Source organism: Hippocampus guttulatus, chromosome 6, assembly GCF_054856545.1.
Source record: "Hippocampus guttulatus isolate MCC_2025c chromosome 6, RoL_Hgut_1.0, whole genome shotgun sequence".
NCBI lineage: Eukaryota > Metazoa > Chordata > Actinopteri > Syngnathiformes > Syngnathidae > Hippocampus > Hippocampus guttulatus.
Window position 1 is genome coordinate 18,249,966 of NC_141266.1, and position 26,682 is coordinate 18,276,647.

Below are 26,682 nucleotides of genomic sequence, written 5' to 3' on the forward strand. Positions count from 1 at the left end.
CGCCTTCGCCTCCCTCCGTCCCCGCGGCATTTCTCCAGGTAGCGTTCTCCAAAGTCTCGCTATTAATAAGCAACATATTTGATTAGCTGTGTGCAGCAGTTGTCTGCGGACCCCCCGCCCCAACCCCCAAACAAGCGTGCCATATGAGCAGCGTGCCGTCCGGACTTGGCAGAATTTTTTCAGGTATGACGCTACCCTGAGGGTCCCCAACATGCTTTTTGGGGGTGGGTGCGCGCGGAGGTGTCGGGGGTGCGAACGTGCTGCTCACCGGCGCCAACGCCTCAGGTGAGCTGAGAAGTTCTTTGGTGTTGGTGAATTGTTGTTCAAAGCTGTTTTTTTTTTTTTCTTTTTGAAAGTGTTGAGGTGTCAATTAGGCGAGCAAGCAGCTTGCGGCACCTCCAAAGCCCACTCATTAACGCTACATACACACGCACACACAAAGTTACACACTTGTTTGTTTGTGCAACCAGCACACAGCACGCTGCAACAAGTTATGTTGTGTGCGTGTGTAAAGTCGTGTACGTCGTGTAATGGCGTATGTCAGCTGTCCGTTGATTTCCATCAGAAATGTATTTTGATATTATTGCGGGGTTTCTGATTGATAAAGATTATTTTACATCACCCTGACCTACGTTTACAAACTAAACAAATTGATTTCAAATTCATCATCCGTGACGTTCACATTTTCTGCCCTCCGATTGGTTGCTCAGGGTAAAAACTCTTCAAGCGTGAGACACGTCAGTAGCGATTTGCAAACCATGAATGTCCATGGTTTTGGCATGTTAATAGATAAATATTGATTGTGAACAGCTCCATATGTTGTGCAGTACATACAGTATTTCATTTTGTTATAGTCATTTTAGTTTCTATAATTGTATAATGTATGCTTTTAGAGGTGGGTTCATTTGGGTTTATTCAATGAATTATACACTACCTGCCATTGCTACAAAACTAAATGATGATCTTTTTTAATCTCATAATCATTACATACGTACAATTGTTTGTTTAAAGCCCTGTTTTAATACAAAGTAATTTTATATGTGTTAAAGTATGTGGGGGGAGTATTTTAAATCTAAAACTGAAACAATACCAAAAAACAAAACAACAACAACAATTGGATCATTGAAAAGCGGAAACATGTTACGGCTATCTCACAGATTTTGAAGCGATCAATTTTTAATGGTTTTTATAGTATGTACAGGCTACGCTTACCATTGAGTATTGTTGTATGATCTGTTTGTATGTGTTGCTGCTCAGCGTGTTAAAAAAAGCACTTGTGTGAAGGTTTAAAATTACCGCAACAACACTGCTAATTTCTGTTACCCCGTCAATGGCATTTCACATTCAACGTTAACCTTAAGCTAGCAGATTTGTACATGATTTGGTTGAGTACGTTGGTGTTTTTAAATATATAATTCTGAATACTAATCTGTTTTATGTGTCGGTTTTACAGTAAATTTCAACAGGGTTAAAAAATAACTTGAAGCAAGCCCACTTGGCATCTTATTTGGAGAACTGTGCGTGAGAGAGTCTCCTTTTGGGTTTCCTTAAAGTGATGTTATATAATGGTAGTCTACTTTTTCTCAACAGTGAGCGAGTGAGAAGAGGTAATATGGAGTACTCTAAATTGGGTGTCACTGTTTTGGTCACAGGCCACATTGTGTGTATAGTTTCCTTCGGAGGGACATTATGACCGAAAGGGAAACCAGCCCTGGACATGTTGCCGCCGGCACAGTCGAAGGAGCAAAGACTTCTCAAGTTTCCACAAACACCTTTTTATTCCTAACAAACTAACAGTTCCTCAACTTCGGCAACCGCCACTCAGGAGCGCAGCGGTCGACTCCATGCCCCCCCAAAAATAAATAAATAAAGTGCTCTCCGGAAGTGGAAAAAGGTGACCAACTGACATAAGAAATTAAAGAGGCGCCACCGTGTGGCGTGATACCATATTACAATAATGGACTGTTACCGTATGAAAAAAAATATGGTTTTCAGAGGTTCAAATGGGTTTGGAGGGATGAAACAACATTTTTTTTTTTTTGTTTCTTTTCGTGTTGGGTCTGGAACAGCATAGCGTTGTTCAAGTCTTTGGCGCATCTTCATGTAGCTTTCCCTTCCACTATCTTACCTGTTCTGTTGCCAGCTGCCCCAGGAAGTGATTTGAACAGGAAGTCTTTTTTTTTTTTTTTTTTTTTTTGCTGTGATTTTTTTGAAGTCTTTTTTTTTTGTGATTTTTTTTTTTTGTCTTCATACCACCAGCATAGAAAGTTGCCGACCAAGTTTCGAATCTTTGCTGTCAAAACAACAATAACGACGATGGGGGATCCCGCCATCCGAGCGGCGAGCTTGTCCTAGCGCTGATTACGCTCCCGACAGGCCACCGTTTGTCAAGCTCCGGCGCGGCTCGACGGGGCTCCCTGATGATTTAATTGCTCGCAAAAGGCTTCCTATCCATCATAAGTCGTTCGGCGAGCAGCAACTTCTGAGCAGGAACTTTTGAGCTGCGCTTGATGAGCAATTAGTGACGTGAAACCATCTTTCGATTGTTTGACTTTGGCTTCTTTGCTGAGGAATTCATCACATGGACGGATGCCGCTGTGCCGCAGAAAATGTGATGAACATCGGGAAATATAACGTACATGAGGTGTCACGTCCTTCTAAGACAGCTTTTTTAAAATCCAGTATTCTGATTTGTGAGTCATCCTGGCCACCCTACTATGCAGATGTGCCCAGCACCGCTCAAATTAAGTGAAAACAAAATTGGAACAATTGTGGTAGAGTCCCATAGCGCCCTTTCATGTGGGCAGAGCATCAAAGTCAGCAACAGGCTTTGAGTGAATTACCGAATGAGACAAACAATTCATACAACGACAAAATGAGAACAATTGCTGGGACTCTAGCTGATTATCTGCAGGATAAGCAAAACGTGCTTACAAAAATTAGATGCGAGAGGAGGAAAGAAATTACACCCGTCAGTCTTCGACAAAGTCAAATATGACCATAATGTTGTCTTGGAACGAATGTTTACAACCAGCTATGAGCGTTAGCTTCTATACAGTTAGTGAAAAAAAATACCACAGACTCACTATCGAGGCAATTAGCTAGCTTACTAGCATAGACAACATCAGCTCGTTTCTGCTTCAGAATCAGAATCATCTTTTGGCCAAGTATGTAAAACACACAAGGAATTTGTCTTGGGTAGTTTGAGCCACTCTGGTATTACAGTAACTAGCAATTATAGCATAAGGAACATTTTGGACATAACATTTAGATAAGCAGAAAGTGAAAAATAAGTACTTGTAATGTTGTATTTTTTTGTTGTTGTTTTTATTTTGTCTAGAAAAAAATAATAATTTTCATTTTAATTTTACCTTTACTAATGTACCAAATGTGTGTGTGTGTGTGTGTGTGTGCGCGTGTGTGTGTTTCAAAATAAATTAGATTGCAATCAATGGAAATATGAAATCTGCAGTAGTTTTGTTCAAGGTTAGAATCTGATACCAGCCGATGCCTACTTGCAAGCGTCCATGGGTCATTTCATTGAACTAATTCAATCATCTTTTCGGCTCAGTGGCCATTTTTCAGATCATTTTTCTGACGATCCGGACTGACTGGAAACAAGACGAAGGCGAAGGAGCAGTCATCCGGCTGCTCGGAGGATCTTCACAAGACACCCTCAGCAGTTCTAGCAGGTGCAAAGTCAGAATTGGATGCTGTTTCGTATTAATTGGCGATCATTTGCAGAGCTCTTTTGCCAAGAGCGAGTCTTACAAGCCCCCAGCTGGGGTTGTCGGGGGGGCAGGCCTGTTGGCATTGTGGCAGCATATGTTTGGTGCCAAGGACGCCATCCATTTGCATTTCTTTTCGGGGGGGAATTTTACAAAGATGCTTTTGTGCGGCGGAGAGCGTTGCAATTAATCATGAGTGAAATGTATCGGCTGATGAAAAGCCATAATTCTACTTGGGGTTGCGGGGGAAAGTGGCAGCATCTGCACTGCACCCGTGCCCCTCAACACACACCCCACACAGCACCCCCTTTTTTTTTGGATGATGAATGTGCCTTGAACGGCAAGCAGTTCAATGTGCTGACAGGAAGAAAAGCAGCGGCGACGTCTTTTTGTGTTGTGCCATAAGTCATGAAAATAGTTCTGCGAAACAGGCGGCGCGTCATGTCTCACGCGTGTGATTGACGCGACATGAAATATGACTTTGACGGACTCACTTTTCAACCTAGCGCACGGCACTGTCGCTATCTTTCGGGACTTCTATAGAGCCAGTTTAACAATTTGGTGGTCAGAGTTGGAGTTAGACTTGTGTTTGGAAGAACGGGGTAGAAATAGGGACTAGGGTTCAGATTTGGGTTTTAGGATTAATGGGTTATGGTAGGGGTCTGGGATGGGAGTTAATTGTTAGGATTTGGATTAAGAGTGAGGGTGTGAGTGAGGTCAGGAGTGTACAATTAGGAGAACGCAGTCGACAGGTAGTCTGCTGACTGCTGCCAAGCCGACGGCGAGAGGTTTTGGCGGGTGGTGGCATGCTATTATTATTTTTTGTTATTAATATATATTTTGTGTTGGCATATACTGCAGCCTACGGACCCCATCGGTCTCATGTCCACAAAAAAGTATTTGAGAAAAAAAAAACAACAACAAAAAAGTAGGTCACCTTTAGTCGACGTTGATACATTTGGCGGCCGTGAGGCACATGACCGGCCTGTAAATACCCCGCCCATTCGGGAAAATTTACATATTTTTCCCAAATTCCCATAGGGCACCTGTATATATTAATAAGGTGGGGAAGGTTTGTGGTTTGCGTCAGGGTTAGTGGGTTAAAGTAGATTTAAAGTACGTTTAGGACTAGAGGTTAGACCGGGGGTTGGCAACACGCGGCTCCAGAGCCACATGCGGCTCTTTAGCGACATCTAGTGCCTCCCTGGAGCTTTATAAAAACATGTTTGAAAATGGAAAAAGATTTTGATCGTAGGCTAATATGGCTCAAATAGATATAGATACATGTTGCAGCTCCGAAAAAGGAGAGCTGTGGTGTTGTTTTTTTTAAAACGTACGCTTTATGCTTTTAACAGTCTCGACAAACACAGACACGTCTGCGTCCGACCCCGTGCCTTCTCTCTTCTCGTTCAACTCGAGAGGCGTTCAAAAGACAGACTCTGAAAAACGGAAATTCATGATGACTTCATTGACACTAAGAAGAGCGAAAATAATGCACCAAAACAAAAAAATCAAGCGAGGAAATCACAAAATAAATTTTAGAGGGGCGCTTGTGAATACACAACAAAGGAGTGAATAACAAACAATTCTGAGAGTTTTCTGAGAGTCTCCTACATACAAACAGCATGTGTTTCCTTCATTCTAAGTTTTATAGAAGGCTTTTATTTTTTTGCGGCTCCAGACATATTTGTTTTTTGTGTGGATGGTTGTTCGTCTCTGTGTGCCCTGCGATTGGCTGGCAACTGATTCAGGGTGTCCCCCGCCTACTGCCCGGAGACGGCTGGGATAGGCTCCAGCACCCCCTGCGACCCTAGTGAGGATCAAGCGGTTCGGAAAATGGATGGATGGATGGATGTTTTTTTTTTTTATGGCTCTTTAAACATTTTGGGTTGCCGACCCCTGGGCTAGACTGAGGAGTTAGAGCTGTGGTTAAAATTGGGGTTAGTTTTGTGTTGGGGTAAATGCGTTGGTAGTAGGAGTTAGGGCTAAAATAGGAGCATAGGTTTAGAGTTGTGTTACGGATCAGGATTAGAAGTAAGAGATTCAGGTTGTCTTCAAAAGTGACACTTTTGACTGTCTTTGTTTTTGACCTACCGCGTGTCGTCGCAGCCATTTTTCAGGATGTCTAATTGAGCCAATTAAGCAATTAATTTAGTGTTGGGATTAGAGGCGCCGCAGCTCTTATGTGTAGCGAGACCAAAGCGGTGGTCCTGCCAAGCCATGGACACGCTCCAGGTTTTTTTTTTTTTTTTGTCCTTTGGCGAGGTGGCTCCAGATGGATGAGCGGGTTTAGGGACTCTGGAGTGCGGTGGCCAACTGGTCCAAAACTGCCACGCTGAGCCCAGAGCTAGCAGACTTGTAACATTTCCTTTCTGTTTACTTTGGTTTTGCTGCTTGTCTGCAATCACCGCAAGGGATTAACCCCCAGGCATCACTAGTGAAGTTGATTTATGTAGCATTTAATCACAACAGAGTCTCAAATGGCTTCACAAGTCGAGAACATACAAAAGTCAAAAACATGGTCTCGACCCACATAAGGTCAAGTAAAAGCAGAGCTCAGAGCAAACTCATTTATGTGGGGAGGGAAGAAAAATTTCAAGGGATCACAGATGAAGGGATCCATTTTCCAGAATAATCAGGCTGCAATGGATGCCGAGTGGGCGATATTTATCAAACGATATGATGTTGTATATTGTTGTGGTCCAGCATGAGTCCCCCGTTCTCCCACGATATAAAGTATGCGCGTGAGTGGCGTCGTTCACATCAGCGGTTATTCAGTGCAACAGCAACATGCTGTTAGCTAGCTAGCTATGCCTGCACTACATCCTGAAAATGTTTCTTCCCTCCGGATATATCTGCTGGTGTGGCCGCTTTCGAGCGCCTGATTGTTGAACGTGAAAGTGCGCACGTCATGGAGGCAAAGGCGCAAGTGCGAGGAGTTTATTCGATGTAATCTGACATGACATCGGTGTGCAAACCAGGTGTTCAGGTTCACCCAGCCACTTTAGAGCGCCACGTTGTTGGTCGTGAGTGCACGCACATCACACAGACAGAGGTGGAATAATCAGATCTTTTTTTGGTTTGTTTCGTTTTGTTTTGTTTTGTTTTGTTTTTTCATATTTGACAGTACAGTATTGTTAAAACACTTTTCTCTGAGGTGTGTCAAATTTACAAGACCTTTTCACTTTACACGGCTTGGAAAGGTTGGAGAATAGGGGTTAGGGTTAAAATCGTGTTTTGGTTCGAGTTGGATTCGAGGTGAGTTACGGGTCAAAATCCTCAGTGTTCCAAACATATGAAATGAAATCCTTTGATCAAAGCCAGTGATAAGATTTGTTGCACTCTTGCATCATATATTATATTTGTAGAAATGCGTGTTCCTCCCTCTGAGGACTGCAAAGATAAGTAAAAGGTGTGAGGGCCTTCCCTTCAATTTATCAGCAAACACACAATTGAGCCCCTGTGGACACTAGATGCAATCCTCGCCCCCCCCCCCCCCCCCCCCTGCAAAAAAAAAAAAAAACTTTTGGCAACTTTTTCCTCTGACACCTCACATTCTCTCCCTGGCTCCATGCATCTGGGGCGATAGGAGCACTGCATCCCCCGCCTTTTTTTTTTTTTTTTTTACCCTCCCGATTCCCCTCTTCTAAATGTACAAAACGCCTCTCATCAAAGCCTTCATTAACAAGGAAGGTTAATTAAAAAATAAATGCGTAAACATCAATATCAGCGAGTCGGGGCGATGCATAATGTGGCGTAATGATGTTTGAGGGGCGCTTTCGCACCTCGCTGGGACCCCTTGGTACCTCTCAGGCGCTTGCTTATGTTGTAAGCCTTTGTTGTGTGACAACAAAGAGAATGATGTTAAATTCATCAGCGGATGAATATTTCAATTGCGTTTGCTTTATAGTTGAGCCGCTGTTGGCATTTCCATTTTGCCTCCATATGTGCAGCCATGTTAAGTGCAATCATTACCATTTTCTACCTGGGGGTCTGCCAGGGAGGGGACGGGGGGGGGGGGGGGGATAACGGTCCCCACTGATAGCTCTATTCTGCACACGAGGGGAGGCGCTCATGCATCTTTTAAAAGGTGTGTTTGCAGCACCTACACAGCTATTATTCTCCTGTGTGTACGTGAGCATGTGTAGACGCGCGTGTACGTGTGCAAATAGCTGAGTCACGGCCTTTGCGGACACCTCAAGTTGCATTAAAAGTCTAAATGAGACTTAGTGTCTTCATAACACATCGGAAACTATAAAGGGATTGATTCGTTGTAGTTCGACAAGTGACAGGTAAAAATCTGTGATCTCGAGAGACTGTATTAAAAAAGTAGATTTACTCCTCTCGCATACTTTAAACTCATGTAAACTTATTCAAGGTGCATTTGAAAATATTCCTTAGCACCTGCTCTAACTCTCGAGCTGTCAAGAAGTCATGTTGAGGAAATGTTAAGACTGGAGAAAATTCTCCAAATCGGAGGCAAAGCATCAACCAAACCAAGTGATTTTGTGCCATCAACGTCTGCTAGCTTAATGCTAACATGTCTTTCAGCAAATCGTGGAAGCTAATTCGCTATCGTCCGCTATCATCATCGCTATCATCGACTCATGGTACATAACTACTCATTTGAGCTGCCCACCACTGTATGGAACTTAAAAATATCCCTCACATCATATTTACTCATTTTTCTGGACGATAAAGCGCTCTTACTATTTAGATTAATTTTCCCACTGTTGTGAATGAAATAGGAAGTTAACTGGAAACAAATTTGCCAAACATTGGCGAGACTGGAAGTACATCATGGACAACTTGTCCATTATGCCTTACATGTTAATTAACACAGAAGTGTTTGGAAATCTCAAATATTCGTATTGCAATGAGTGTACGAAAGATGAACCGCGATATAGCCAGGTTTACTGAATGGAATGTGGTGTCATTTTTTTGTCTTTTGTTCTTTTTCTTGTAACACATGTTGAAGCCTTTCAAAAAAAAAAGGCAAAGAAAAAGCAACACACAGGGTTAATTCTTTTATGTTTTGGCATCAAGCTGGGTGTAGGGTCGAAATATTTCAAATTCCAGGTTGTGCGAGCTAATGCTAAAGAAGTCGCTTACAAAAAAAAAGTTGGCAAATCATCATTGCCTTCTATGCAATGAGGCCACACACACACACACACACACACACACTCTGTTTTGATGAGCCTCACACACACAATCATTAGCATGCTAATGCTACTTAATAGCTCAACACACACTTTGAGTGACAAGTCAATTGGCTGATTGTTGATTATGCCTAGCCAAGGCCTTCATGGCTACCAATTCTATCGTCCTTTTATTAGGTACACTTGTCTAATGACACCTGATGATAATAACAACGCTAACAACGCTAACATTTTGATTGACAGTCACAGAGGTGTCAATTAATAATACTATGATTGACGTTTTTCTGTTTTGTTAGCTTCCTGAAGGTCAAAATATTAGGAACAGATCTGTTTTGCAAGGCCTATAATTGGCAGGTGTCAATTTTTTTGTTAAAATGCACATTGACATTCATAACAAGGTGAGAAGAAAAAAATAAAGAATTTTTCAACATGTAGAGTTAATCAAAAATACTTAATCTTCAACCTGCATGAATGAATATTTAAAGTATGAAGTTGTTTTTTTCACAAAATTATTTTTATTACACACTTAAAACTTGCTGCGTTAAAATAAATAACCCAATATGGGTTATTACATTTTTCTTTTTGTTTTTTTTTTAAGGTGACCATTTTCATCGTAATCGCCGCTCACGACGGTTTTGTCATCGAAACGCATCATGATGCTGTCCAAATAATTCTGGACACCAGAAGAGTCGTCACTTAAATGGCTCTCGTTCTTTTCCTTGCCCATTTATAGGATCATAAATGTCTCATTGACGGCTCTCGAACGCCACGCTGACCTGGTGCTAGCACGTGCGCAATCAAAACTGCCGCTATTGTCGCTCAATCTGAATTGCTCGCAGCTGCATTGACCCGGCTAATTTGCTAAAGCTAATTCGCTAAAGCTAATTTGCAAAAGCTCGTGTTGGGTTTAAGTGCACTCCAGGAGGCGCAGCTGCCCTGGAGGGAGGCCTTCGTTTCCCCCAATGGTGCAGGGAGTTATTTAGCATAAGTGCCTGCTATGGGGCACAGGTGGCCAAACCAAGAGGGCGAGTGTCGCCCCCCTTGTCAGGGCCCCTGAGTGTCTCAAACGTGAGTGGGGGGGGGGTGGTTTAAGGAGGGTAATCAGGGTCGTGATCTGATCAGAACGGGCAGGCCTGCAATTAATGTGAAAAGGAGCCGAAAGGTTCGGCAGCTGGCAATTAAAACGACGTCGTTCGCGCTCTCTGGCCTGGAACCGCGTCCCGTTGATGCTCGCCTCCGTGGGAATGAATGAGAATGCAATTCCAGCGCAATTCACCGGCGCGCGAACGCAGATGTCGACTCTTGAGCGGCTCAATTGACTTCTGAATGGGGAGCATAGGTTGTCAATGGTGTCAATCATCCGCTGATTAGGCTTTGGGCACCAGCCACAATGGACGCCAAATGACACGAACGGGAAGAACGCGTATTTCCGCTTGCCTTTTGGAATTCAAATTAATTTGATGACTTTTTTTCATTTATTGAATTAGAGAGCAGAGGTCGAATGAATGAATGCCCAAACGAATGAATCAACAATATTTCTTATTGATTCATATACTTTTTGATTCAATTACTTTTTAAAAAAAATACATTTTGGATAAATGTATTTTAATGATGTTTATTTATGCTATTATTTTCATCTAATTGTACTATGATTATTAATTAATTTGTTATGTATTGTTTGATTTAAATGTTAAGTGTTTATAATTTATCTTAATGATTTTTTAATTTGGATAAAATGAGTCAAATTAAAATATATTTTACAAAACATTTTACACTATAAGATTTCAATATAATGAATTTTGCATTTAAAAAAATGAGAAAAATTATGTATTATCATATTTATTGAGAGGGATTAAATTACATGACCGTGGCTGACGTCTTTTGGTTATTTTGGGGATTTCATAAATAATTGACTTCTATGTACTTAACATTGAATTAGAATAATAATTCAAATCAAATTAGATTCCTTTTATTTCAAATTAGGCCTACATTTATTTTTGTCTTGCTATAATTACATTTCTAGTTTATTAGATAAAATTTGAATCAATAATACAGTGTGTTAAAATTGCTTATTTAAATGACTGTGTATATATATATATATAAACTGGGTGATGGCAGTCGTCATCTGTCTGGCGAAATCCAGGATTTCAGATTTCCCTCCAGTAATAAAAACAAGAGAAAGTTCAATCTGTTGCTTCCTGTAGGTGTCCCGATACATTTATCTTTTGTTGCATTTTGTGTGTCAATGTGTTCCCAGGTGGACACTCCCTATTCCACTGACCTGATGCGTTATCTTTTTAATTGGCGCCACGACAGCCCGCAGCAGCCACCAGCACCACCATCCTCATCATCCTCATCATCATCATCATCATCATCACCACCACGTCTGCTTCCTGTCGAGCAGTAATGACGTATGTTGAATAATTGAGCGTCATTATCAAAGCCGAAGCCTGGCTTGTTGTGTTGTGCTGTGAAAAGTTGCTGTGATGTCGGGCACTCATGACTTATTCACCGCATGGCGCCTCCATCCTGTTTGTCTTCGTTTTTCACGCCACGCAAACAGCAAAAATGACACGAGATGAAAAAAAGTAGCATTCCACTGTGGGGGAAAAGTGAGTGTTTACAGCAGCGGTCCCCAAACAGCGGGCCGCGGGCCATTCTGCAGCGGGCCGCACAGCGGAAAAAAACTTCCAGTGCTTTATTTATCATCATCCGAGGCTGAAAAAGTATTTTATTTTGAAAAGTGACCAGATTCTCTCGGTTACATCCACCTATGACTGACTTTTAACGCATCTCAAGATATTAATCGTATTGATCGCCTGGATTAAACCCATCAACTAGCAAAATGACTAAAAACCTATTGATTGGTGTGACCTATTGAAATCTAGATTTGTCACCACAGGTAATTCCCACTTTGCCCGATATTTAAATGTGGAGATATTTTGACTTTTTTGGAGTATGGAGATTTCTTTCATTCATCTTCCGAACCGCTTGATCCTCACTAGGGTCGCGGGGGGTGCTGGAGCCTATCCCAGCTGTCTCCGGGCAGTAGGCGGGGGACACCCTGAATCGGTTGCCAGCCAATTACAGGGCACACAGAGACGAACAACCATCCACGCTCACACTCACACCTAGGGACAATTTAGAGTGTTCAATCAGCCTGCCACGCATGTTTTTGGAATGTGGGAGGAAACCGGAGCACCTGGGGAAAACCCACGCAGGCCCGGGGAGAACATGCAAACTCCACACAGGGAGGCCGGAGCTGGAATCGAACCCGGTACTTCTGCACTGTGAAGCCGACGTGCTAACCACTGGACTACCGGGCCGCATTATGGAGATTTATAAATGTAAATTGTTTCAAAAAATAAAAAGTACTCGTTAATTTAGTTTTATTAACTATCCTGTGTAGCAGCCTATAATTCTTGCACACCAATCAAAGGGAGTCACGAAACAACTTTTAGACCTTTTATTCGAAGAAGAAGAAGAATTATTCACTGTATTTTACCAAACTTCTTTTTGTTATGAACATACTAATGTACAACCAGTTCAGGGTGTCCCACACCTACTGCCCGAAGACGGCTGGGATGGGCTCCAGCACCCCCCGCGACCCTCGTGAGGAGAAGCGGATTAAAAAATGGATAGATAGATGGATACACTACACTAAAAAGTCTACACACCCCCTGTTTAAAGGCCAGGATTTTGTGAGATATAAAAATGAGACCAGGATCAATTAAAAATTTTTAAAAAACATCACTAATGTAACCTGTAAACTGTTCAACTCAAATGAAAAAAACAGGAATATTTTCTAGAGATATAAACAAACAACTCCGATCACGAGTCTGCACATGGAACGATGGAGGATACACAAAGTATCACCTTGGTCAAGGCAGGCTGTGCCTTGACCAAAGCACTTAAACAAATCGACAACACGCATCCACATGAATCTACACACATACACACGCCACGGTTTTTGCATCACACCACAGGGAGGCCCAAAAGTCATCTGACACAACAACATAATGGAGTTGTGGTTTACTTTGCATGCGTGTGTGTGTGTGTGTGTGTGTGTGTGTGTGTGTGTGTGTGTGTGTGTGTGTGTGTGTGTGTGTGTGTGTGTGTGTGTGTGTGTGTGTGTGTGTGTGTGTTAGGGAATTTGCATCTCTGTGCCTGCGTGCATATTAAATCAGGTTGAGGTCATTTCATAATTGTATTATTCTGTTTATGATCAAATTGATCAAAAGATGTCGACCTAAAGTAACCCTTTGCAGTACAGAGCCGAACTAATGTTATTGATTCATAATAATGTCGTTTATATTCGCATATATTTGAAAAGTAAGTGAAGTGTTTGATTGGCTTGCAGATGAGTTGAACTATCGCTTTGCAAAATGTTGTCAAGGTAGAGAAATGACATTTTTATTTTTTTAATTTAATTAAATTTATTTTATTCTGTTTTGAAACATGATTTTGAATACATTATTCTTTTTCTGATATCCTGTCTTGATAGTCCTCCTATTCTTTTTTTCTCGTTTGTCTCTTTTCTATCCATTTCCTTTTCTTCTTCCCTCTCATGACTTTCCTTCTTTCATCTCTTTTCTCTCATTTTCTCAGCCCTTATCCTCATTTCCTTTTTGCTTTTCCTTCCCCACCCCTCTTTTTTTCCTCGCAGCTCTTCTTTCCCCCCCCCCCCGTTTCCTCTCCTTCTCTTTCCTTTACCTCTTTTTTTTATCTTTTAATTTTCACATTTCCTGTTGATTCCTTTCCATTTTTGTACTTATTTATTTCCTCTTTCCTGTCCTCTCCTTTCTTTTCCTTTGCTCTTTTTCCATTTCTATTTCCATTTTCCACTTCTTTGCTTTCCTTGTTTCCCCCCTCTCCAATTATACTTTCCTTTCCTTTTATTTTACTCGCTACTTGTCACCTTGTGTCGAACAGTCACATTGTTCCCGCGCATTTCCCGCTTTAACCTCCAAAGGAGTGTAGAGTGTTAGCGTTTAGCGTTACCGTGATAAAATAATCATGTCCCGCCCCTAACTTCGGGGACATATTGTCCCGTGTGGGCGTCCCCTCTGGGACAGACGGACCCGCCGTGGGGAGGCCCAGCGGGTGAGCGAGGAGCTGATGAAACGGAGATCGGGTAATGAAGGCATGGCCCGTGGCTTCCGCGGCCTCGCCATATGTTGAGCCAAATGCAAATTGCAGCCCCCCCCCCCCATAGACCCGCACCGCCACCCCATCTCCAATCCAAACAACTTTTTCATCTTGATGCATGCTAATGTGTTTATAAGTGTGCACTTATTAATATCAAAACATGCATTTAGGCCAGGGAATGGTGATGAGGCTTCATGTTGTGCTGTGCTGGGAATCCCTCAGTAGCCTTAATATATTGTAGTTCCATGTACGTATCATGAGTTGGCCGTTTTGTGGTGCTGGCTGGCTGGCTGGTTAGTTGAAAGTTTAACTTGTTGGATGTGACTGGTGTATTTGCCAGGTGTGAAATGCCTTGTTGGTTCGTTAATTTATTCAATGGGCTTCAATATAAGAAAACAGAACAGTCAATACAAGTTTTTCAAGAAAACAAGCCAATAAAAATAAAAAAATAGTCATTTAGTTGATGGGTCAATTGATTTATTGGTGAAGTAAAGGTGATCGGTTGGCTGGGTGTGATGTTGGTTATTTGTGTGGTTGATTTATCTATTGATTGGTTCGGTGGTCTGTAAATTGCTTCATGGTCATTTGTTCAGTCAGGTTGGTTATTTGGTGTGTCAATCAGTAAGGATGTTTGGAATCATTAATTCAATAATTTCCAATGTTAGCAGAGTCATCATGCCCAGGGAAGGCGGTTGCTTTGGAGGCGTGGGCACATGTCAGCCTTGGTACATGTGCGCCAACAACTTCATCAGCGGCTGGACCAGACTGCTGGGTGACTCAACCCCCACGACCCAGGTGTGGTGCATAATGGAGCGACTCTGCCAAATGTTATTTCTGGAAACAAATGTCCTCATTTTTTTCATTTTTGAAGCTATCTTATTAACCATCACATTACCACCTTCCATCTCTCTTCGCGCCATTTTGGTGCCAATCACACATTGAGGTTAGGTAAAACGCCTTTTGATTCACAGCTTTCATTTAGCGCATTGCTTTTTGGCACTGCATTGTTGAGTATTGCTATTGCAACGCATGCTGGACCGCCTGAAAATAAGTGTTTTTGAAGTGCAAATATCTTACGCCAATGATCTCTATGACGACCGCATCCGCGTTGATTGGACATTTCATTTATGATGCAATAAAAGCTCCCAAAACCAATAGTCAGCTTGTTTGAGCACATTGGCCTTCAGTGTGTGTGTGTGTGTGTGTGTGTGTGTGTGTGTGTGTGTGTGTGTGTGTGTGTGTGTGTGTGTGTGTGTGTGTGTGTGTGTGTGTGTAAGAGCAGAATGGCAAAGAAAAAAGAAAGACAGCCAATAGCATCGCAGCACCGGCCTTTACTCCTGTGATTGACAAGTAGGAGGTGCTAATACGAGAGGGGCAAAACGGTACGATAAATGAAATACTGGTGGGGAAAAGACAAATTGGAGCATTTCGTAGCAGTACAAGCATATGATTTAAATTTTATTATCACATATCAGATAATTATAAAGCAGTGCATATATATCTGGATCTTTTAATTTTTATTGTACCGTACTACAAATGAACTCTATACAGACTTGAATGTGAGCTACAATAGCGCCCCCTTGTGAAGGTTAGCTAAATGTTTTCATTCAGGTCCTGTAATAAATATTTTAATTCATGTCAACATTAAACACGTGAAACAAAAATATTTACCTGAGCTGGAAATATTTTTATTTGCATTTACCTTTGAATAGAGGCATATAGAATTTTAACATTTATATTCTTTTGTATTTGTTATATTTCTACGATTGAAATTTCTGGATGATCAATATTTTTCCTTTTTTAATATAGTTTTCGTCGAATTTTATTTCTTGTTTTAAGAACCATACAGTAGTTGAAAGCGTTTAATTAATTTAATTCTTTCATTAAAATTAATTGCAACGGTTCATTATGAATTTACAGTCATTGTCAACCGACTTTTCGTGCAGTTTGACGAGGACAGTAACCACTTTTGTCCAGCAGAGAGCAGCAAATAACAGCGTGTCAATTTGAGGTCTGACTTCAATGCAGTGACTCCAATGGATTGATGCTTTGCTATTTATTTAACAAACTGCCATATTCACTGATATTATCATAATATTAGGTTATGAAATGATAATTTTATACCCTGTGTATTAAAAACACACCCTTCGCTTTCCTTCCCACTTCTCCCACGAGTACCATTCCCTTGGGGAAGTCGTTGCGCCATAATTGGCACATTGAAAATTCCGCCTTTTGTCCCCCAGCGCATTTTTTTCAAAGCTTTGCCACTAAAGTGCACTTTAAAATGAAATAATATTCATAATCATCATGATCGGGTGCTGGTTGGTGCAGGTTCATTAATTATGCATATGCATAAAGCGGAACACCCCGCCCTCCCCTCCCCTTTGCCCTCCGCCATGTATGGAAATTGAAGCATTTTGATTCGAAACTTGCTTTGAGCTGAGTCGACTCAATCTAATCACCCTAGTGGCGACTACGAATCAATACAAGTGACAGCTCTGCAAACTCTTATTTCTTTGTTGCGAAATGTGGGGAAATATGTCATTGAATTAGTTTGTCACCTTGAAATTTTGAGTTCACCCAACTTTCATTTTTACAGTGTAAAAAAAGACAAAACTAGTCACACTTTCATTTCATAATGACACAATGACATTAAGTATAAAAATGAATAGAAGCTCCAAAAATGCTATGTGACATTACATTTTGTCTGTGTGTGTGTCTGCCTCCTGGTCTAGAGTCTAGACTAGTCTATAGTCCTTCCTTTAAAGACTATAGACTTTAGTTTAAACCCCAGCTCACATCGTCACCTAGCAGGCGAACATTCCAATGCTTCTCGAATTCTACTAAATTGTACAGAGCAAATACCCAGGCAACACAATATCGCAGTTTAGGAATTCCTATCTTTAGCTGTACCAGCCACAAAGCGCTACCATGTAACACACCCTCACACAGACATTTATCCCCTCCGATCCTCTTGTTGGATCCCAGGAATGTCGTCATGTGGGATGAGCTTTTCTTCACCAGTCAGGATTTACAGTTAAACCAATTATTTCAACAGCGCTTTAGACACACACAGGCACCATAAAATCGCCAGAACCATTTTTTAATCATTTAAAACAATGATATGGTGCGCGCGCGCGCATGTGTGTGTGTGTGTGTGTGTGTGTGTGTGCGTGCGCATGACTGTTTTCATATCACTGGCTGCAGGTTGTTTTGTCATAATTATAAGGGAAAACGCTGTGAAGTGTGATGTTCACATGACTTGGATTGACCTTTAGTATTCCTGCACACACACACACACACACACACAGCTACAATCTGTTCTTTGTTGAATTCTGAGGCTTTCAACAATGTTTTCCCCATGCATAGGAAATAATGTAAAACCCTTAACTATTTGGCCTTACGTTTGAAGTAAGAAGTGTTGTCCTTGTGAAAATACCACATAAAGGGGTATTTTGCAGTGTTAAAAAGAATCCTGGTGAGATTTGAATATTGCCTCATTTTACGAGTCCCTTCCCACCTCGAGTCTCTGATTAAAGCCACGCCCCTCATAAATATACACAAATACGATTCTCAAACATGGTAACTCATCTTGGCATGTCGTTATGAAAGTGATAAATCACAGAGAGCGCACGCTTCAGCAGCAATATAGGTGCGCTAGTATCAGCATGAGCAGTGCAAACATGCAGTGCACTCGCTACGGCTGCTACGTTGATAGCATGACTTATTAGTAATGGAACGTTACTATGACACTAAATGTTAGCAGTTCTGAGTTTTCTTTTTTTAAATGTACAATCAAATAATCACAAAGGCGACAAATGTGACCACTCCCGCTTCACTTCGGTTCTGTTTCTTCGGTTCTCCCTTGGTGTGAGTGCGAGCGCGGAAGGTTGTTCGTCTTTGTGTGCCCTGCGATTGGCTGGCAACCGGTTCAGAGTGAACCCCGAAGAGGGCTGGGATAGGCAGCACGCCCCGCGACCCTCATGAGCATAAGCAGATCGGAAAATGGATGGAAAATTAATGTTATTTATTGTTTTTCATGTGCTGGTGTGTTTAACTATTTACTGTTTAACTTAGTTAGGCCCATTTGTTTCTGTGTGTTCTCATTTGCCGTTGTTTTTAGCTTTTTGCTGTTTTGTCTAGCTACTGCTTTTGTGTTTTTTAAATTTTTGGTATTTGCTGTTATGTTTAGCTATTTGCTGCTTTGTTTTAAATTAGCTCTTCTTTTCAGTTTTGGCTGCCTGCGGTGAATGTTTTAAGTGGTGTTGGTGAGACTGTGGTCTGAGTGCATGTTTGAGTTACAGTATGTTCACCGCGTGTTCAGGGAAGCAGCGTCTGGGCCCAAAAACATCCCGAGGCCGGCCAGACACTGCTAAGCGGTTCCCAGCCCGGACCAAGTGAAGGACATGTGGGGGCTGGTCACTGTGGATTTTACTGAACAGGAGTATTTACTTTATTGTTTGTATGGTTTTGGTATGGGATAATTTGTCAATTTGTTAGGTTATGGTTTTGTGATGGGGGGTTTTAACTTACAAGTAGTTTTAACATGCTAATGTTTAACATCTTTGCAATTTTAAATGGTTTCATCTAATTGACTTCCCAGTCAGCAAAGGCATCTGGCCCGGATTCGGCATGAAGCTGGCACAGCTGGCCTTGAGTCGGCACTGGCATAATGCATGTGGGCCGAACTCGGCCCAGGAGTGGCAAAGGAGGCACTGGCTTGACTCTGGCAAACCAGATGAGGGCCAGTTGTGGAGTGAAGTATTTGGGCCAGAAATCAATTTACAACTCCGGCCCGTATATGGCCAGCCAGTATTGAGCCACCCTTAAATGCAGTTTCAGATTTATTTTTTCAACACACAGCCTTGTTTTACAATTGCACACCGATGCGGAATTCCATTCATCTCACACACACACGCACGCACGCACACACACACACACACACACTCGCGCGCGCGCGCGCGTGAGGTTCAATCAGGCCCGCAGGATAATTAAAAAATGAAAAAATGCATAAAAGACAGAATTTTTAATAAGGTGCAATTCATTGAGTATCCGCCAGGGGACACTGTTTTGACCAGAGAAGAAGACAACAGCAGCCTCAGTCCGTCACTGAGACAGACCCATGACAGCAGACGCTATCAATAGCATTCTCACATTTACACATTTAATAGCATTCTCCTTAGTTTGTAAGGTGTAGGCAGGGATTACATTTAGATTTTAGATGCATGTGTAAATGGTTTAAAACTTCCTTTCTTTATAAATCTTGTTTAATCATAAAGTGCATTACTACATTTTTCAACACCAATTACTTGTTAAAGTTTGTACAATCAATGGGATCAGCTGCAATGCATATATGTGAATGATAAAAGTAAATTGGACATTTGTTGAAGGAAATGTAAGATGCTTCATGAAATGTTTTGTAAAAGATACGATCATTAAATTTCAACATTTTCCAAATGTTCTTGTGCTTCTCTATACCAAAAAAAGGAAAGACATATTGTTTTGGTTGTTTATAACAAAGCATGTTATCATTTTAATGGTCCGGCCCACTTGACATCTACCGAGGCCGTATGTGGCCCACCATGTGAAATGAGTTTGACACCAGTGATGTATAGTAAGGCGTTTTTAGCCGAAAACCCCCCGACCATGTATAGTAAGGCGTTTTTAGCCCAAAAAAAACCCCCGACCATGTATAGGAAGGCGTTTTTAGCCCAAAAAACCCCACCATGTATAGTAAGGCGTTTTTAGCCGAAAAAAAACGACCATGAATAGTAAGGCGTTTTTGGACTAAATTTTTAGCCCAAAAAAAATGACCATATATAGTAAGGCGTTTTTAGCCGAAAAAAACGACCATGTATAGTAAGGCGTTTTTGGACGAAATTTTTAGCCGAAAAAAACGACCATGTATAGAAAGGCGTTTTTAGCCGAAAAAAACGACCATGTATAGTAAGGCGTTTTTGGACGAAATTTTTAGCCGAAAAAAACGACCATGTATAGTAAGGCGTTTTTAGCCGAAAAAAACGACCATGTATAGTAAGGCGTTTTTGGACGAAATTTTTAGCCGAAAAAAACGACCATGTATAGTAAGGCGCTTTTAGCCGAAAAAAACGACCATGTATAGTAAGGCGTTTTTGACCGAAAAAAACGACCATGTATAAAAAGGCATTTTTGGACGAAAGTAAGGCATTTTTGGACAAAATTTTTAGCCGAAAAAAAACGACCATGTATAGTATGGCGTTTTTAGCCGAAAAAAAACGACCATGAATAGTAAGGCGTTTTTGGACTAAATTTTTAGCCCAAAAAAAACGACCATATATAGTAAGGCGTTTTTAGCCGAAAAAAACGACCATGTATAGTAAGGCGTTTTTGTATGAAATTTTTAGCGGAAAAAAATTACCACGAATAGTAAGGCGTTTTTGACCAAAAAAAACGACCATGGATATAGTAAGGCATTTTTGGACGAAATTTTTAGCCGAAAAAAACGACCATGTATAGAAAGGCGTTTTTAGCCGAAAAAAACGACCATGTATAGTAAGGCGTTTTTAGCCGAAAAAAACGACCATGTATAGTAAGGCGTTTTTGACCGAAAAAAACGATCATATAGGAAGGCGTTTTTAGCCGAAAAAAAACGACCATGTATAGTAAGGCGTTTTTGACCGAAAAAAACGACCATGTATAGTAAGGCGTTTTTAGCCGAAAAAAGCCGACCATGTATAATAGTAAGGCATTTTTGGACGAAATTTTAGCCGAAAAAAACGACCATGTATAGTAAGGCGTTTTTGACCGAAAAAAACGACCATGTATAGTAAGGCGTTTTTAGCACGAAAAAAACGACAGTATAGTAAGGCGTTTTTAGCCGAAAAAAAACGACCATGTATAGTAAGGCGTTTTTGACTGAAAAAAACGACCATGTATAGTAAGGCGTTTTTAGCCGAAAAAACGGCATATTATAGTAAGGCGTTTTTAGCCGAAAAAAACGGTCAGTTGAACCGGGGTTGCCTGGACCGAACACCTGCATGTGTACCTCTACACTGCCAGTGACTGTGACTTGACCTGAACGATAGGTGTATTTGGCATGCACTATGGAGGCTTGCCAGTAAAAAAGAAAAAGTGTTTGGTGTTGTATTTTCACACATCACCAAGCGGGGTTCGAACCGGGGTTGTCTGGACCAAACACCTGCATGTGTACCCCTACACCACCAGTGACTGTGACTTGCCCTTCACTATTGCCGTATTTGGCATTCACGAGGGAGAGTTTACAGTTAGAAAAAAAAAAAAAGCAAAGTGTTTGGTGTATTTTATTTTCACATGTGACTGAGCGGGGTTTGAACCCAGGGAGCCTGGACCGAAAGCCGGCGCGTGTGCCTCTACACTACGACATATTGTCGTTTTTTTTTTAGCTAAAATTGCCTTACTATACATGATCGTTTTTTTCGGGCTAAACGCCTTACTATACTATGTCGTTTTTTCCGGCTAAAAACGCCTTACTATACTATGTCGTTTTTTTCGGGCTAAAAACAGCTAACTATACTGAGAGGAACTGAAAGTTTTTTCAGAGCATTCCTGCCACCTAGTGCTGTCTTCGAGCTTTAAGACCCAAATACTGTGTTTGTTGTGTTTGTTGTGACATTCAATCAGTTGTATTGCTCATGTATAGCGTAACATGCTAACGTCAACAAATTCCTTTGGATGAGTGTACAGTATTTACTGTTACGTCATCAAAAGAATGTTCTTCCCTCTGAAAGGCCTCCATAGTATTTCATAATAATAAATCATGTGTGATTATAGCATTAAGCAAACCTGAATGGCTTGCTTTGTTTGTGTTTGCGTGTGTTCATGTTTGTGTGCGTGCGCACAATGACATCACGGCTGTTCTGTTTATCTAGCAAGGTGTGTGTTAGTGGTCAGGGTGTAGCAATCACATTCCTGCCAGAGAACAGCACGTTATAACTTATCTTCTTCCCATGTTGCTCCATTAAATATTGCACACCCCGGAAGAATTTGTGAAAGATTGGCAATTTTGAAGGAGATATAACAGGTACCATCGTTTTAACATTTTTATTTAATTGCTTTGATTTCTGAAATATGATAGTTTAATTATAATCTTATTGAAAAGAAAAGAAATGTTTGGCCAAAACATGCTTTAACTAAATTCACCACGTTTAGAATGAAACGGATCAAAATCGGTTAAGAACCTGTGCCGGGAAATCCATTTAGTTAGCCATTTTGGTTTGAAGGTGACATTTAGCAAGATTAGCTAGTACAGTGGTACCTCTACTTACGAATGTCTCTTCAAATGAAATTTTCAATTTACGAAACCCCTCAACAGGAAAATATTGCCTCATGTTACCAAAGAAATTTGAAGATACGAAAGGTAAAAATACAGTATGAGCCGCTAACTCGCAGTTCCAAGTTTTCTGAATGCAACATGTTTGAGGTTGCTCTGCCATTGGCTATTACGAAGCATCTTCCTGGCATCCCATTGCCTAAGAGGGACCTCTACCATGTGTCTAGAGAGATAAATAGATGGGTGTCTATGCAGCGTCATTTGCCCCTCGGCTATGAGGTGTTCCCGTAGTTTTACGTAACTGTGAATCACCCAGAAAGTGTTCACCAGTTCGGCGATCGCTCACTATGCTGATGTTTGCCTTGGATATTTTCGAAGAATTGTTAAAAGCTGACAAAAGCAAACGTCCTTGGATTAGTTCTTTACAAATTGCCAGGCAAAAAAAACCCAATTCTGAGTGAGAACACGCACTAAAGAGGGCAAAAAACGATGAGGACGCTTCATTTTTATTCTTGACTCTATTCTTTGTTTGTTTGGTTTTTTTTACATTATGCACAACTCTCATTTATTGTGCAATAATCTAATTGTAACATGTTACATATTTAGATGCATTTTTATGCTGTAGAAAACATTTATGTCTGAATTTTGGGGGGGCTCAGAACAGATTTACATGGAAAACGCATCTCTACTGACACAATTTTCTAGTCAAGAAATTTCTTTGAGAACCAATTAATTTCGTAAACAGAGGTACCACTGTAATACCGAAAGGTTTGAAAACAATAACGACAGGCACCAAAGTGTACAATATACACGAAATCTGGCACACTCGTTCATCATAATAGGATGCACAACAACTACCAAGTGTCAGCTATTTTCATTTTTAGTCGGGTCGATGGAGTCCGACAGATCAGCTAACCGGAACCGATGTGTCTGAGTGACATGAAATCTGGCACACGTTTTCAACATGACAGGACACATTGGAACCTGTCGTTTCTTTCATGACATGTTTGAGGGTTCTGAAATAGAAGAAGCAAGAAGAGCTGCCGTGATTGAACAGGAAATTGAACACAGTGCAGATCACCTGAATTATTCAGCCTTTCATTTCGAGAGGCTGCGTCCAATCCATCAGTGAGGGGACATCCCGATTATCACATGGTCATTTTTAGCCGTTTGTCTAAGGCAGGAGTGTTTCAAACTCCGTCCCGGAGGGCTGCTGTCCTGCCTCTTTTCCTTCTCTCCCTGCTGTAACACACCCAGTTCCAATGATGAGGATCATTCTCACGCTTCTTAAGAGCTTGCTGATGAGCCGATCATTTGAATCATGTGCGTTGCAGCAGAAAGCGATGGAAAACAGGCACATATTTTTAATCACTTTTTTTTAAAATCAGTTTACAGGCAAATCCGAATTTCAAGTGCTGTACCTTGAGTGTAGTACCATGTTGTGACACAGGTCAGGCAGCATTGAGCTTTGTTAGAAGAGATGCAGCATATTGAACAGCGAATGTTGTTGCTGGAAGAGGTAGAATTACCCTGATATCCATACATCTTAATCATGAAAAATGATTGGTATTGGCATTACTGGCTCTGTATTGAACTGGCATGGGATCGATACAAAATGTCATATTGCACAGAACCTACAATGCGCTAATTTTGTCCTGTTTCGATGAATGCTGTTTTGCCTTCTATTTTAGTATTCAGATAAAAATGTTGTATGTGTGAATAGAAATAAAACGCCTGAATCGAAGATGCATTCCCCTCAATAAATGGGGGTTCAAGTTATCACAGTAAACTTGATGTATCATACTGCCACATTGTGTGGTAAATGTCAGACAGATCAGGATTTTTTTTTTCAATTTTAACAGTGTGCCTTCATTTGAGATGGATGTGGTCCCGAGCCCCCCTGGTTGACGAGGCAGGCTTTGGTTGAAATAACTGGAACTGACCCACTTGTCTCACACAAAGTTAAAGAGAACCCATTTTTGTGTGTGCGTGTGTATGTGGGCTGTGACCCCTCCTCTACTGAATGATGAGACAGCTGAGAAGGGGCTATGGGGGGTGCAAGGCAAAAGCTTCCATTTGAATTCTCTCACCTCCATGCACTGCTGCCAAAATAGAAGGACCGCACCCATGTCGGCATGTGAGTGGACTGAGGCTAATAGACAGGCTACATGTTGATCAGATGCAAACTCCACACAGGAAGGCCGGAGCTGGAATCGAACCCGGTACCTCTGCACAATGAGGTCAACGTGCTGACCGCTGGATCTCTGGGCTGCCCACTGAAAGAATAAAGATGAATTTTAGTTTTGGTTATCATACATTTGTGTATTAATGATGATGAATTGATTATGCTTGCAATGAAGAATGCTTGTGCTCTTAATAAATATATGCTCATTCTTGTAATAAAGAATGCGTAGTGCACTAGATGACATTCAGTGGACACAACCACCTTTCCGAGAATGTGGTTGGAAAGAGATAAGGGAATAAGACAAAACAAGAGCAAGGCCGGACGTGGATGAAGCTGTCAACACCATCTGCAGCTTACTTGGTGTTTTTGTAATGATTGCACAAAGGTACATAATTTTCACTCACATACACACACACAGTCAAACAAGTTCAGTGTGTGTCTTCAACAGCGCACCCTGTATTATATTCCCTATGAGAAAATAGATGAGAGGGCAAGATGCATGGGTGACGTGCAGAGAATTGAAACCGAACGCTTCTCTCCATTCCCCCCTGGTACCAGAATCGATTGTCTCCTCCCCTCAATGGGTCTTTATTATGAATGTCGAATTGATTATTCTGAAACTAACCCTAACCCCTAACCCCAAACCCTAACACTCTAACGGTTAGAGTGTTAGGGTTTGGGGTTAACCCAAATCCTAACCCCCAACCCTACCCCCTAACGCGAACTGTAACACTAACCCTAATGCCTAACCCCTAACACCCTAACCCCTAAACTCCAACCCTAACCCCCTTAACTCTAAATGTAACACTAACCCTAACCCACTAACCCAACCATAACCCTAATCCAAACCCTAACCCTAACCTTAATCCCTAAACTCTAACTCTAACCCCCTATCCCAAACCCTAACCCCTAAACTCCAACCCTAACCTGCTAACCCTAACCCCTAACGCCTAACCCCTAGCCCTAAACCGTACACCCTGACCCTAACCCCTAACACTAACCCTAATCCTAACCCTAACCCACGAACCCAACCATAACCCTAACCCCTAACCCTAACACTAATCCAAGACCTAACCCCCTAACCCTAATCCAAACCCTAACCCTAACCCTTAACCATAACCCTAACCCAAACCCAAACCTAACCCCTCAGACCTAACCCTAACCTTAACCATTAAACTCTAACCCTAACCCCCTATCCCAAACCCTAACCCTAACCCCTAACCCGAACCCAATGTCAGAGATGTTCGTTCAGACAGTTGAACAAAGGCTCGAACACAGGAACAAATTGTCTTTCACTGCCGGCAGGAGGCGCAGTTTTCAGTGAAGCCACGCAGTGTGCGCTTCTCAACTGACACCCGACCTCTGCAGCCTCTGCCGGCTTTTTTATTGTGTATGCAAATGACAAGCAATACATCAGAAAACACTCCCATCTTCATTTACATACCATGCTAATTGTGCATTTAAAAACAGATCCCTAATATAACTTGTGTCTTGACGCTGTTGACAATACCTGACGAGCAACAGTTCCGTCCCACATGCCAGCCATGCATCTTTCTCACAGCCTGCAGCAAAAACACTTCCTGCAGAACCAGCCAGGATGCACCTGTTCCCCCTGAGCTGCGCTTTATGTAACATGAAAAGGAAGAGGGCAACTCGAACTGCACAACTTGTACAACACCACGTCACGACATATTTTATGTACATGAGTAAGCAAACAGCTGCCGAGATTTATCCAGAGCCTGTGTTTTGAAAATGCAATTAATCCCCCCCAAAAAAATAAAATGAATTTTCCTTTTACCTCATCAAGCTTAAAGGACTAAGCTTGTTAGCATCTCGGCTCAAGTTAGTAACATCATTTGCATTTTGAGCTTGCAGCAGCATAGCATTATTTTATAGATAAGTAGATTGCTTGCTTTGGAGTGCAAAAAGATTTAGGTGTTCCTTTTGAAGGATTCAAATGACTATGCAGACCACCACATAGCTTCATAGGAACCCGTTTTGTTCAGTTAGCATTTTGAATATTTTATGTGCAGCAGAATTCTATTTGTTCCATGGTGTGGCTGTTAATTTTTGAAAGACTCAAATGACGATAGAAATGACTGCATAGATTTCCAGGCCTACATTAGGATCATTATATTATTTTGAGCTAAGAGCAGCATAATTTACCACTAGTAG

At 41.4% G+C, this 26,682-nt stretch overlaps 1 long non-coding RNA gene across 1 annotated transcript; it reads left to right on the top strand.

Moving 5' to 3' along the window:
- The first annotated feature begins 2,196 nt into the window (after nt 1–2,196).
- Nucleotides 2,197–15,175, top strand: LOC147203905 (uncharacterized). The gene is made up of 4 exons (XR_015101239.1): nt 2,197–2,644; nt 3,572–3,692; nt 11,145–11,298; nt 14,701–15,175. It is a non-coding gene; the product is annotated as an uncharacterized LOC147203905 (long non-coding RNA).
- The last annotated feature ends 11,507 nt before the right edge of the window (nt 15,176–26,682 follow it).